Raw genomic sequence first — 11,627 nt, forward strand, 5'->3', positions numbered from 1 at the left:
GGCGACCTTCAATCTTTGTCCTTAGGTTGCTGGCGGGTTCGGAGGAGCTCGTTAGATTACATTCCTCAGCTCATTTCCTGGTCGTTTTATCAGGGCCGATGATTGATAAGACTAGACCTAAACTTTGGTCTCCAGGCAACACTTACTGAGAGGCTTCTCCGCCCCATTGGTCATGCCAGCAGAGGTTCAATGTCCAAGGAGGCGACAAAAAAACTCCCAGTGGGACTCAGCAAGATCAAACTAACATCGCAGCATTGAGGAGGGGACCCCCCACAGAACTCGCGAACCCTCCCCAGCACCCCCTAAACTGTGAGACTCCTCACCCGCCCCCCTCCTCCCGAATCTGTGTGAAACCTCACTCCCCACTGGGTCTCCTCACTCTCCAGATTTGGAGAGAGTGAATAGTCCCAAATATGGCGGGGTTGAGGGGACCCACAGTTTGGGTGGGGAGAGGGTCAGTGGACACCACAGTCTGAAGGCCCATCCCTAGCCTGCTCCGCCGACACGCTCTCCTCCAGCTCAGTCCAAGCATTACTGCCTGTGGCGAGACCTCCCGCTGATATTTGTAGCGTAGTCCATTCCTCACGCCTCCTTCCTCCTCACTCGGGGTCACCTTGCGGGTCGAACGTGAAGACTGGGCCCATCTGTCCCGGCTCGTAGACAGGAGGCGGGGGTCAGTGGTTCGATGCTGAACCGCGGCCCGAGGTCCGGACCCCGGGACCTGACTGTGACATCGCTCTCCGACTCGATTCTCCGGGAGCCCTTGGTGGAGGGCAGGGTCAGGGTGGCCTTGCCAAAAGCACCGTCAAACACAGACTCATAGAGTGGCGGAGGTGTTAGCTGGGGCACAGAGAAGGCCCCTACACTCAGGGGCATCCGAGGTATCGTCCATATTGCTCCCGGACCATCAGCAACGACCGTGCGGTACGAGGGAATGGGGTGTAACTCAGCAACCCTGTGGGCAGAGACATAAAGGAAGAGTATGAGGCAGCGGCACTGAGAGCAACAGGGGCTTTTGAAAATTATGGCTCACAGAGGGGCATGTCTCTCTGACAGGAAACCCTGCTAAATGGCAGTGCTGCTCCCTCCGTCAGGAGCTCCTAGAACATAGAACATAGAACATAGAACATAGAACATAGAACAATACAGCGCAGTACAGGCCCTTCGGCCCACGATGTTGCACCGAAACAAAAGCCATCCAACCTACACTATACCATTATCATCCATATGTTTATCCAATAAACTTTTAAATGCCCTTAATGTTGGCGAGTTCACTACTGTAGCAGGTAGGGCATTCCACGGCCTCACTACTCTTTGCGTAAAGAACCTACCCCTGACCTCTGTCCTATATCTATTACCCCTCAGTTTAAGGCTATGTCCCCTCGTGCTAGCCATTTCCATCCGCGGGAGAAGGCTCTCACTGTCCACCCTATCTAACCCTCTGATCATTTTGTATGCCTCTATTAAGTCTCCTCTTAACCTTCTTCTCTCTAACGAAAACAACCTCAAGTCCATCAGCCTTTCCTCATAAGATTTTCCCTCCATACCAGGCAACATCCTGGTAAATCTCCTCTGCACCCGTTCCAAAGCCTCCACGTCCTTCCTATAATGCGGTGACTCCTGCTCAGGAGTGAGACCATAAGACTACAAGACATAGGAGTAGAATTAGACCACTCGGCCCATCGAGTCTGCCCCACCATTCAATCATGGCTGATACTTTCTCATACCCATCCTCCTGCCTTCTCCCCATAACCCCTGATCCCTTATTAATCAAGAACCTATCTATCTCTGTTTTAAAGACACTCAGTGAATTGGCCTCCACAGCCGTCTGCGGCAAAGAGTTCCACAGATTCACCACCCTCTGGCTGAAGAAATTCCTCCTCATCTCAGTTTTAAAGGATCGTCCCTTTAGTCTGAGATGGTGTCCTCTGCTTCTAGTTTTTCCTACAAGTGGAAACATCCTCTCCACGTCCACTCTATCCAGGCCTCGCAGTGTCCTGTAAGTTTCAATAAGCTCCCCCCTCATCCTTCTAAACTCCAACGAGTACAGACCCAGAGTCCTCAACCGTTCCTCATACGACAAGTTCTTCATTCCAGGGATGATTCTTGTGAACCTCCTCTGGATCCTTTCCAAAGCCAGCACATCCTGCTCACAATACTCTAAGCCTTATACAGCCACAGAAGTACATCTCTGGTCTTGTATTCTAGCCCTCTTGACATGAATGCCAACATTGTATTTGCCTTCCTAACTGCTGACTGAACCTGCACATTAACCTTAAGAGAATCGTGAACAAGGACTACCAAGTCCCTTTGTGCTTCTGATTTCCTAAACATCTTCCCATTTAGAAATTAGTCTATGGCTAAATTCCTCCTTCCAAAGTGCATAACCTCACACTTTTCCACATTATATTTCATTTGCCCCTTCATTGCCCACTCTCCTAGCCTGTCCAAATCCTTCTGCAGCCCCCTTGCTTCCTCAATACGACCTGTCCCTCTACAGATCTTCGTATCATCTGCAAACTTAGCAACAGTGCCTTCAGTTCCTTCCTCCAGATCATTAATGTATATTGTGAAAAGTTGTGGTCCCAGCACCGACCCCTGAGGCACACCACTAGTCACCAGCTGCCACCCTGAAAAAGACCCCTTTATCCCCACTCTCTGCCTTCTGCCAGTCAGCCAATCCTCTATCTTACCCTTAACACATGGGCTCTTAACTTATTAAACAGTATCCTATGCGGCACCTTGTCAAAGGCCTTCTGGAAATCTATGTAAATCACATCCACTGGTTCTCCTTTGTCTAACTTCCTTGATATCTCCTCAAAGAACTCTAACAGATTTGTCCCACAGTTTGGGTGGGGAGAGGGTCTGTGAACACCACAGTCTGGAGGCCATCCCCAGGGCCACCGACACGACCTCCCTTTGACAAAGCCGTGCTGACTCAGTCCTATTTTACCATGCACTTCCAAGTACTTTGCGACCTCATCTTTAATAACAGACTCTAAAATCTTACCAATGACTGAAGTCAGGCTAACCGGCCTATAATTTCCCGTCTTCTGCCTCCCTCCCTTCATAGACAGGGGTGTTACATTAGCCACTTTCCAGTCCTCTGGGACCCTTCCTGCCTCCAGTGATTCCTGGAAAATCATCACCAATGCCTCCACAATTTCCTCAGCTATCTCTTTTAGGATCCTGGGGTGTAGTCCATCCGGTCCAGGTGACTTATCCACCTTCAGACATTTCAGTTTCCCCAAAACCTTCTCCTTAGTGATGGCCACTGCACTCACCTCTGCCCCCTGACTCTCCTGGACCTCTGGCATCCCACTGGTGTCTTCCACCGTGAGACTCTCTCCCTCCATCAGGACTCCTGTTAAAGAGGGAGTCTCTCCCTCTTGTCAGGCACTCTGTGAAAGAGGGAGTCTCTCTCGCTCTCTTTGTCAGGGACCCCAGTTAAAGAGGGAGTCTCTCTCTCTCTCTCTCTCTCTCAGGGATGCCTGTTAAAGAGGGAGTCTCACTCTCTCTCTCTCAGGGACCCCTGTTAAAGAGGGAGTCTCTCTCTCTCTCTCTCTCAGCGACCCCTGTTAAAGAGGGAGTCTCTCTCTCTCTCTCTCTCAGCGACCCCTGTTAAAGAGGGAGTCTCTCTCTCTCTCTCTCAGGGACCCCTGTTAAAGAGGGAGTCTCTCTCTCTCTCTCTCTCTCAGCGACCCCTGTTAAAGAGGGAGTCTCTCTCTCTCTCTCTCTCTCAGCGACCCCTGTTACAGAGGGAGTCTCTCTCTCTCTCTCTTTGTCAGGGATCCCTGTTAAAGAGGGAGTCTCTCTCTCTCTCTCTCTCTCTCTCAGCGACCCCTGTTACAAAGGGAGTCTCTCTCTCTCTCTCTGTGTCAGGGACCCCTGTTACAGAGGGAGTCTCTCGCTCTCTCTTTCTCAGCGACCCCTGTTACAGAGGGAGTCTCTCTCTCTCTCTCTCTCTCTCCATCAGGGGCCCCTGTTAAAGAGGGAGTCTCTCTCTCTCTCTCTCTCTCTGTCAGGAACCCCTATTAAAGAGGGAGTCTCTCTCTCTCTCTCTTTGTCAGGGATCCCTGTTAAAGAGGGAGTCTCTCTCTCTCTCTCTGTGTCAGGGACCCCTGTTAAAGAGGGAGTCTCTCTCTCTCTCTCTCTGTCAGGAACCCCTGTTAAAGAGGGAGTCTCTCTCTCTCTCTGTTCGGGACCCCCTGTTAAAGAGGGAGTCTCTCTTTTTCTCTCTCTTCCTCTCCGTCAGGGACCCTTGTTTGAGAAGGAGTCTATGTCTCTCTTTCTCTCTCCCCATCGGGGACCCCTGTTAAAGAGGGAGTCTGTCTCTCCGTCATTGGGGACCCTTGTTAAAGAGGGAGTCTGTCTCTCCGTCATTGGGGACCCTTGTTAAAGAGGGAGTCTCTCTCTCTCTCTCTCTCTCACTCTGTTCGGGACCCCTGTTAAAGAGGGAGTCTCTCTGTCATTCTCTCCCTCCATCAGGGACCCTCATAAAGTGGGACCATTTCTCTGTCCGTCAGGGATCCGGTTAAAGTTGGAATTTCCCCCCCTCTCTCTCTCTCTCTCTCTCGCTCTCCCTGTCCCATTCCCTTTCTCGCTCTTTCTCTCCCCATGTTAAATAATTTCTCTCTCACTCTCTCTCCCCCCCCCCCCCCCCCACCCACAAAAAAATCTGGTCTGGGATCCCTGTTAAAGAGGGAGTCTCTCTCTCTCTATCTCTGTCGGCGACTCTTGTTCAAGAAGGAGTGCCACAAACATAAACATAGAGCATACAGTGCAGCAGGAGGCCATTCGGCCCATCGAGCCTGCACTGACCCATTTAAGCCCTCACTTCTGCCCTATCCCCGAAACCCAATAACCCCTCCCAATCTTTTATGGTCACTAAGGTCAATTTAGCATGGCCAATCCACCTAACCTGCACATCTGTGGACTGTGGGAGGAAGCGGAGCACCCGGAGGAAACCCACGCACACACGGGGAGGATGTGCAGACTCCACACAGACAGTGACCCAAGCAGGAACCGAACCTGGGACCCTGGCGCTGTGAAGCCACAGTGCTAACCACTGTGCTACCGTGCTGCCCTGAGTCTCTCTCTCTCTTTCTCTCTCCCCAGAGACATCCCTGTTAAAGAACGAGTCTCTCGCTCTCCATTAGGGACCCTTGTTAAAGAGGGGGTCTCTCTCACCATCAAGGGTCCCCGATGGAGAGCGAGACAGAGACTCCGGGCGGGATTCTCCGCGAACCGGCGGGTCGCACCGGCGGCGAGGAGCGGTGTGAACCACTCCGGCGTCGGGCCGCCCCGGAGGTGCAGACTCCTCCGCACCTTCAGGGGCTAGGCCGGCGGCAGAGGTGTTGCCGCCACACCAACCGGCGCCGAAGGGCCTCCGCCGACTGGCGCGAGTTGGTGTATGCGCGGGAGCGCCAGCGTTTGCTGCCGTGATCCCAGCGCGCAGGGGGTTCGTCTCCGCGCCGGGCACGGCAGACCTTTACAGCGGCAGGCGCGCAGGGAAAGAGTGCCCCCACAGCACAGGCCCGCCTGTGAATCGGTGGGCCCCGATCGCGAACCAGGCCACTGTGCGGGCACCCCGGGTCCTGATTCCCCCCGTGCCCCCCCCCCCCGAGGACTACGCAGGCCGCCCACAGAGCCAGGTCCCGCTGGTAAGGGCCTGGCCTGATTCACGCCGGCGGGACCGTCCGAAAACGGGCGGCCGCTCGGCCCATCGCGGGCCGGAGAATCGCCGGGGGGGGGGCGCTGCCAGCGGCCGCCAACCGGCGCGATTCCCGCCCCCGCCAAAACCCCGGTGCCGAAGAATTCAGCAGCCGGCGGCAGGGCGGCGGGGAGGGATTCACGCTGCGCCCCCCCCACCTCCCGGCGATTCTCCAACCCGGCAGGGGGTCGTAGAATCCCGCCCTCCCTCTTTAACAGGGATCCCTGATGATGTGTTGGGTGTTCTGGATCACATACAGGTCACCAACACTTGAAGTGGTGCAACACTATTTTATTAAAAGGTTAACTATTTAAACATGCTTGAACTGTGGGTAAATACGATACCAGCTTTAACTAAAGACCTTTGCCTTGTCCTAACCAGTTGATGCTCTCAGCACATGGTGAATGTCTGTGTTGCAGGCTGTGAGCTCTGTGCTCCTAGCTAGCTGCTACTCGAATGAGCGGGAACTCTGATGTCCCCTGTCTTTATAGTGCGTGTGCTCTCACTGGTGATTGGCTGCGGTGTTGTATATGTTGATTGGTCCCACTGCGTGTCCATCAGTGTGTGTCTGTACCATGATATACTGGTGTATATTATGACATCCCCCCTTTTATATAAAAAAATGTGCCTGCGTGACAATAAATAGAGTGTGGTGAATGTTCCTGACTACGTGTGTGCGAAATATTTACAGGACTATGTACATAAAACTAAGCTATTTACATGGGAAGGTGCCTGGTGCAGAAAAAAACAGTGTGTCACACAAATAACGAGATGAACACTATATACAAACCACTTGAACGATTAAACTGAAGAACAGAACTAGAGAGTCCACAAGTGCAAAGTTCACAAATTAAGTCTCTGAGGTGGGCGACGAATTCTGGTTGACCGTGAGGGTGGCATACCACTCATCGTCTGGATCGATGCTGTACACCGACAGCGGCTGGTATCTTTGATTCGGGGACAGCCTGTTTTTCGTTACGACACCGACTCGAAAAGGAGCCATCGGGTCCTCGGTGTCACTGCTGTGTGGGAGGTTGGAATCAGACTCGGTGTCCGTGGGTTGAATTGCCCAAACATTCTTGCGAGGCTGGCTGAAGCGATATGAATTGGAAGGCTGAGCTGCTCGGCAGAAGGCAGCATAGTGGCCAAGTCTTCCACATCGTAGACATTGTCGAGATTTTGCGGGGCATTGCCGCTTTAAATGGGCGAAGCCACAGTTGCCGCACGTCGTGACGTCAGCACGTTCGCTGCGCCACTGCGCATGCGCGGTGCGGTCCTGCGTGGTGCGCGCCTGCGCATTACGTTTCTTCACGTCGCCGTCCCCTCGTTTGGTGCGTACAAGCGCGGGAGTCCGTGAAAAGCGGGCGAAATGGTCGCCCTCATCCAGGCTGAGGCCCTGGAGGTTCTCAATCACTTGGACCCGTTCCGCCTCGTGGGGACCTTGCCGCGCCATTTCAGCCGCTTGTATATGGGAATACCGACTCATGGTATTTTCATGTAGGACACAGGTCTCGATGGCGGTCGTTAGGGTGATCTGCTTTACTTTGAGGCACTGCTGACGTCGGGGGTCCGACTGAACACCGAAAACGATCTGGTCGCGGATCATGGAGTCGGAGGTGGGCCCGTAGCTGCAAGACTGCACAAGGATGCGGAGGTGTGTGAGAAAGGATTGGAAAGGTTCGCCCTTACCCTGCAAACGCTGCTGGAACACGTAGCGCTCAAAACTTTCATTCACCTCGACACTGCAGTGAGTGTCAAATTTGAGGAGAACCATCTTAAACCTCGTCTTCGCCGTGGAGAGGAGAAGAGCAATCTTTCTGGTGACCGAGGCGCCCTCCTGTCCGTGGCTTTGAGGAAGAGCTGGAAGCGCTGTTGAAAATCTTCCAGTTGGCCCCGAGGTTGCCGGCGATGCGGAGCGGCGGCGGCGGGCTGATGTTCATGTTGCAGGATGACGGAATGCTGGCGGAAGGCAGATCACTTGCAGGTAGGTCTAAGAGGTGCTAGTATGCAACCACTCCTGGTATCATGATGTGTTGGGTGTTCTGGATCACATACAGGTCACCAACACTTGAAGTAGTGCAACACGATTTTATTACAAGGTTAACTATTTAAACATGCTTGAACTGTGGGTAAATATGATACCAGCTTTAACTAAAGACCTTTGCCTTGTCCTAACCAGTTGATGCACTCAGCACATGGTGAATGTCTGTGTTGCAGGCTGTGAGCTCTGTCCTCCTAGCTAGCTGCTACTCGAATGAGCGGGAACACTGATGTTAACACTACACTAACATTAACACTACACCCCATATGCTTCACCCGATGCCCGTGTTTATGTAGTTACATTGTATACCTTGTGTTGCCCTATTATGTATTTTCTTTTATTCCCTTTTCTACCCATGTACTTAATGATCTGTTGAGCTGCTCGCAGAAAAATACTTTTCACTGCACCTCGGTATACTTGACAATAAACAAATCCAATCCAATGTCCCCTGTCTTTATAGTGAATGTGCTCTCACTGGTGATTGGCTGCGGTGTTGTGTATGTTGATTGATCCCACTGTGTGTCCATCAGTGTGTGTCTGCACCATGATATACTGGTGTATATTATGACACCTGACAGAGAGAGACTCCCTCTTTAACAGAGGTCCCCGACAGACAGACAGAGAGAGAGAGACTCCCTCTGTAACAGGGGTCCCTGACAGAGAGAGAGAGACTCCCTCTGTAACAGAGGTCCCTGAGAGAGAGAGAGAGAGAGAGAGACTCCCTCTGTAACAGGGGTCCCTGACAGAGAGAGAGAGACTCCCTCTTTAACAGAGGTCCCTGAGAGAGAGAGAGAGACTCCCTCTTTAACAGAGGTCCCCGACAGACAGACAGAGAGAGAGAGACTCCCTCTGTAACAGGGGTCCCTGACAGAGAGAGAGAGACTCCCTCTGTAACAGAGGTCCCTGAGAGAGAGAGAGAGAGAGAGAGACTCCCTCTGTAACAGGGGTCCCTGACAGAGAGAGAGAGACTCCCTCTTTAACAGAGGTCCCTGAGAGAGAGAGAGAGACTCCCTCTTTAACAGGCATCCCTGACAGACAGACAGAGAGAGAGAGAGACACCGGGCTGGATTGTCCCAAAATGGGACTATGTCTCCACTCCGCCGTAAAAACCGTGGAGTTTTACTCCAGAAATTCTGATAACCAAGTTTACCTAATTCAATGCCCTGCAGGGGGCTGGCAGGGACCCCGAGTAAATCTCACAGCTTTAGCTACGGATACGGACCCCGCACTTCCGGTTTGGAGTCCGCGCAAGCACACGGCGGTGGCCGCACCGAACTCCATGGCGGACACGGACCCCGGGAAAAGAGACCCCCCACGATTGGCTACGCACCTGAGCATCTACCGCACAGATCTAATCCTCGGCTACCTATAAGGCCCCCCCCACCCGTGTCCAATCCCCCCCACCCCCCCGGCCAGGGCAGCCGCGGACTGAGACCGCAGCCGTCATGCCAGCATCCCGACTGACAATAGGTGGTTAGTTCCACGCCGTCGGGAACTCGGCCGGTTGGGAGCAGAGGATTGGTGGGGGGGCCTCTGGCAATGGGCCCCCAGCCACACGGCGTACTCCGCGGTCACGCTGATTTCCGGGTCCCGGAGAATCGCCGAACCGGCGAGGGCCTGAATATGGCGTGAAACCGGATTACCCGCCCCAGCGCCAAGCTGCAGCGAATCCAGCCCACCCTCTTCAACCGTGGTCCCTGGCAGAGTGAAAGAGAGGCTCTTTCTTTAACAATGATCCCTGACGAAGAGAGACCCCCTCTTCCAATTAAGGGGCAATTTAGCGTGGCCAATCCACCTCCCTGCACATCTTTTGAGTTGTGGGGGCGAAACCCACACAAACACGGGGAGAATGTGCAAACTCCACACGGACAGTACCCAGAGCCGGGATCGAACCTGGGACCTCGGCGCCATGAGGCTGCAATGCTAAACACTGCTCCACCGTGCTCAACCGTGCAGCACGATTAAATGGGGTCCCTCTCTCTTGGTCAGGGACCATTGTTTAAGAGATACCTCTCCCTTTCACTCTGCCAGGGACCCCTGTTCAAGAGGGTATCTCTCTCTCCCCATTGGGGGTCCCTGTTAAAGAGGGAGTCTCTCGCGCTCTCTTTGTCAGGGATCCCTGTTAAAGAGGGAGTCTCTCGCGCTCTCTTTGTCAGGGCCCTCTGTCAAAAAGAGTGTCTCTCTCTCTCCATCAGGGATGGCTGTGAAAAAGGGCCCCTTGATCTGAGCTTGAATCTTGGGTTCCCTGTGGAAGAGAGCGGTGATTGCTTCACCCCCCTGCTGTGCTGGCTCTGTCCTCGGACTCAGCCTTTCCCACATTGCTTACCAGTGTCTGTCCTCTCTGATGGCCGCAGGCTGTTCACCGGTGCTGCCCTCGGGTAGTGCAGCCTCCCGGGGTGTACTGGTCCTCTGCACGGGTCTGGCTAGCCTCATGGTGATGGCGATGAGCAGGAATGCAGCCCCAGCAATGGACAGCACCACGGCGATAGTGTACAGATTCCGTGTGACTCCAGTCGCTGCCGAGTAGAACCACATCAACATGACGATACCTGGAAGCAGCATGGCGAAACCCAGCGTGGTGGCAGCGTTATGCACCAGTTTCTGGGTGCTATGTGACATTTCACCCTCTCTCCCTCACACACTCCCTCACTCTCAATTTCCTCTCTGCAATGGATATGCAGTCTCCGTAAAGCTGGGGAGAAAGTTCCAGAACTCTAAAATCGACTCCACTCTGTGGGATAAAAGAGCAATGGAGTGAATTTGGGATAGAGCCCATTAATCTTCATTCCCTACTGTAGGTCATGCAACTCGGAAAATATCCCATCACCAGCGCCTCTGCCCCAGCTCTTTTTATCCCCTGTTCTGTCGGTGCCCCTGGTCTAAAATACCAGTGCTCTCATTCCCACCCCTCCCCATCCTACTCTTTCCCCCACCCACCCTTGCACAAGAGCTTGTGCGGGGGAAGAATCGAACCGGAGTTCTGGAGATTGCGAGCTTACTCACTGCGACATGGCGATCAGCATTCACAGCACAGTGCAGTCACAGCAATGGACAGGAAGGAGAGAGAGAGAGAGAGACAGTGGCTAGGTGTGTGTATGAGTCACTGCTCATGTGCTGTGACTGTGGGAATTGGCAGAGCAACGCCTCAGCTTTCAATGAACCTGTATCAAGGCTCACCTCTAACCATGACGGAAATTTCATCTGCAAAATCCACCTGTAACCTCACCTGTAAAAACTAACTGACTCACCTGTAAATTCCACCTGTAAACTCACCTCTCGCACTAAAGTAAATGTCACCTGTAAAATCCACCTGTAAATTCACCTGTCAAATCCACCTGTAAGCTCACCTGTAAAATCCACCTATAAATTCATCTGTAAACTCATCCATAAAATTCACCTGTAAACTCACCTGGGAAACCTACCTCTAATTTTAACTGTAAATTCCTTCTGAAAACACACCTGTAAGCACACCTGTAAAATCCATCTGTGATCTCACCAGAAGATCCAGTTGAGATTTTACCTGTAAATTCCATCTGAAAGCTTGCCTGCAAATTCACCTCTAAATTCTGTAGACTCTGTTGACTCAACTATAAAACCCACCTGTAAACTCACCTGTAAACTCACCTATAAAATCCAGCTGTCAACTCAATTGTAAATTCCAGCTGTAATATTCACCTGTAAAAGCGACCTGTGAAATCACCTTTGAACCCACCTATAACCTCACGTAAAATCTATCTGTAAACTCACCTGCAAATGCACCTATAAAAATCAACAGTTAACACATCTGTAAATTCTACCTTTAAACCTGATGGAAAACTCACCTGTAAAAACCAGCCGTAAACTCACCTGCAAAATCCTCCTGTAAACCCACAT

General features: G+C 52.5%; 1 long non-coding RNA gene across 1 annotated transcript; it reads right to left on the minus strand.

Annotated features, from left to right (window-relative positions):
- Nucleotides 1-341: 341 nt before the first annotated feature.
- Nucleotides 342-10,834, minus strand: LOC140392377 (uncharacterized). Its single transcript, XR_011935316.1, has 3 exons — nt 10,758-10,834; nt 10,081-10,485; nt 342-955 (listed from the first exon to the last, which is right to left on the minus strand). It is a non-coding gene; the product is annotated as an uncharacterized lncRNA (long non-coding RNA).
- Between the last annotated feature and the right edge of the window lie 793 nt (nt 10,835-11,627).

The sequence above is a fragment of the Scyliorhinus torazame genome, chromosome 16 (genome assembly GCF_047496885.1).
Source record: "Scyliorhinus torazame isolate Kashiwa2021f chromosome 16, sScyTor2.1, whole genome shotgun sequence".
NCBI lineage: Eukaryota > Metazoa > Chordata > Chondrichthyes > Carcharhiniformes > Scyliorhinidae > Scyliorhinus > Scyliorhinus torazame.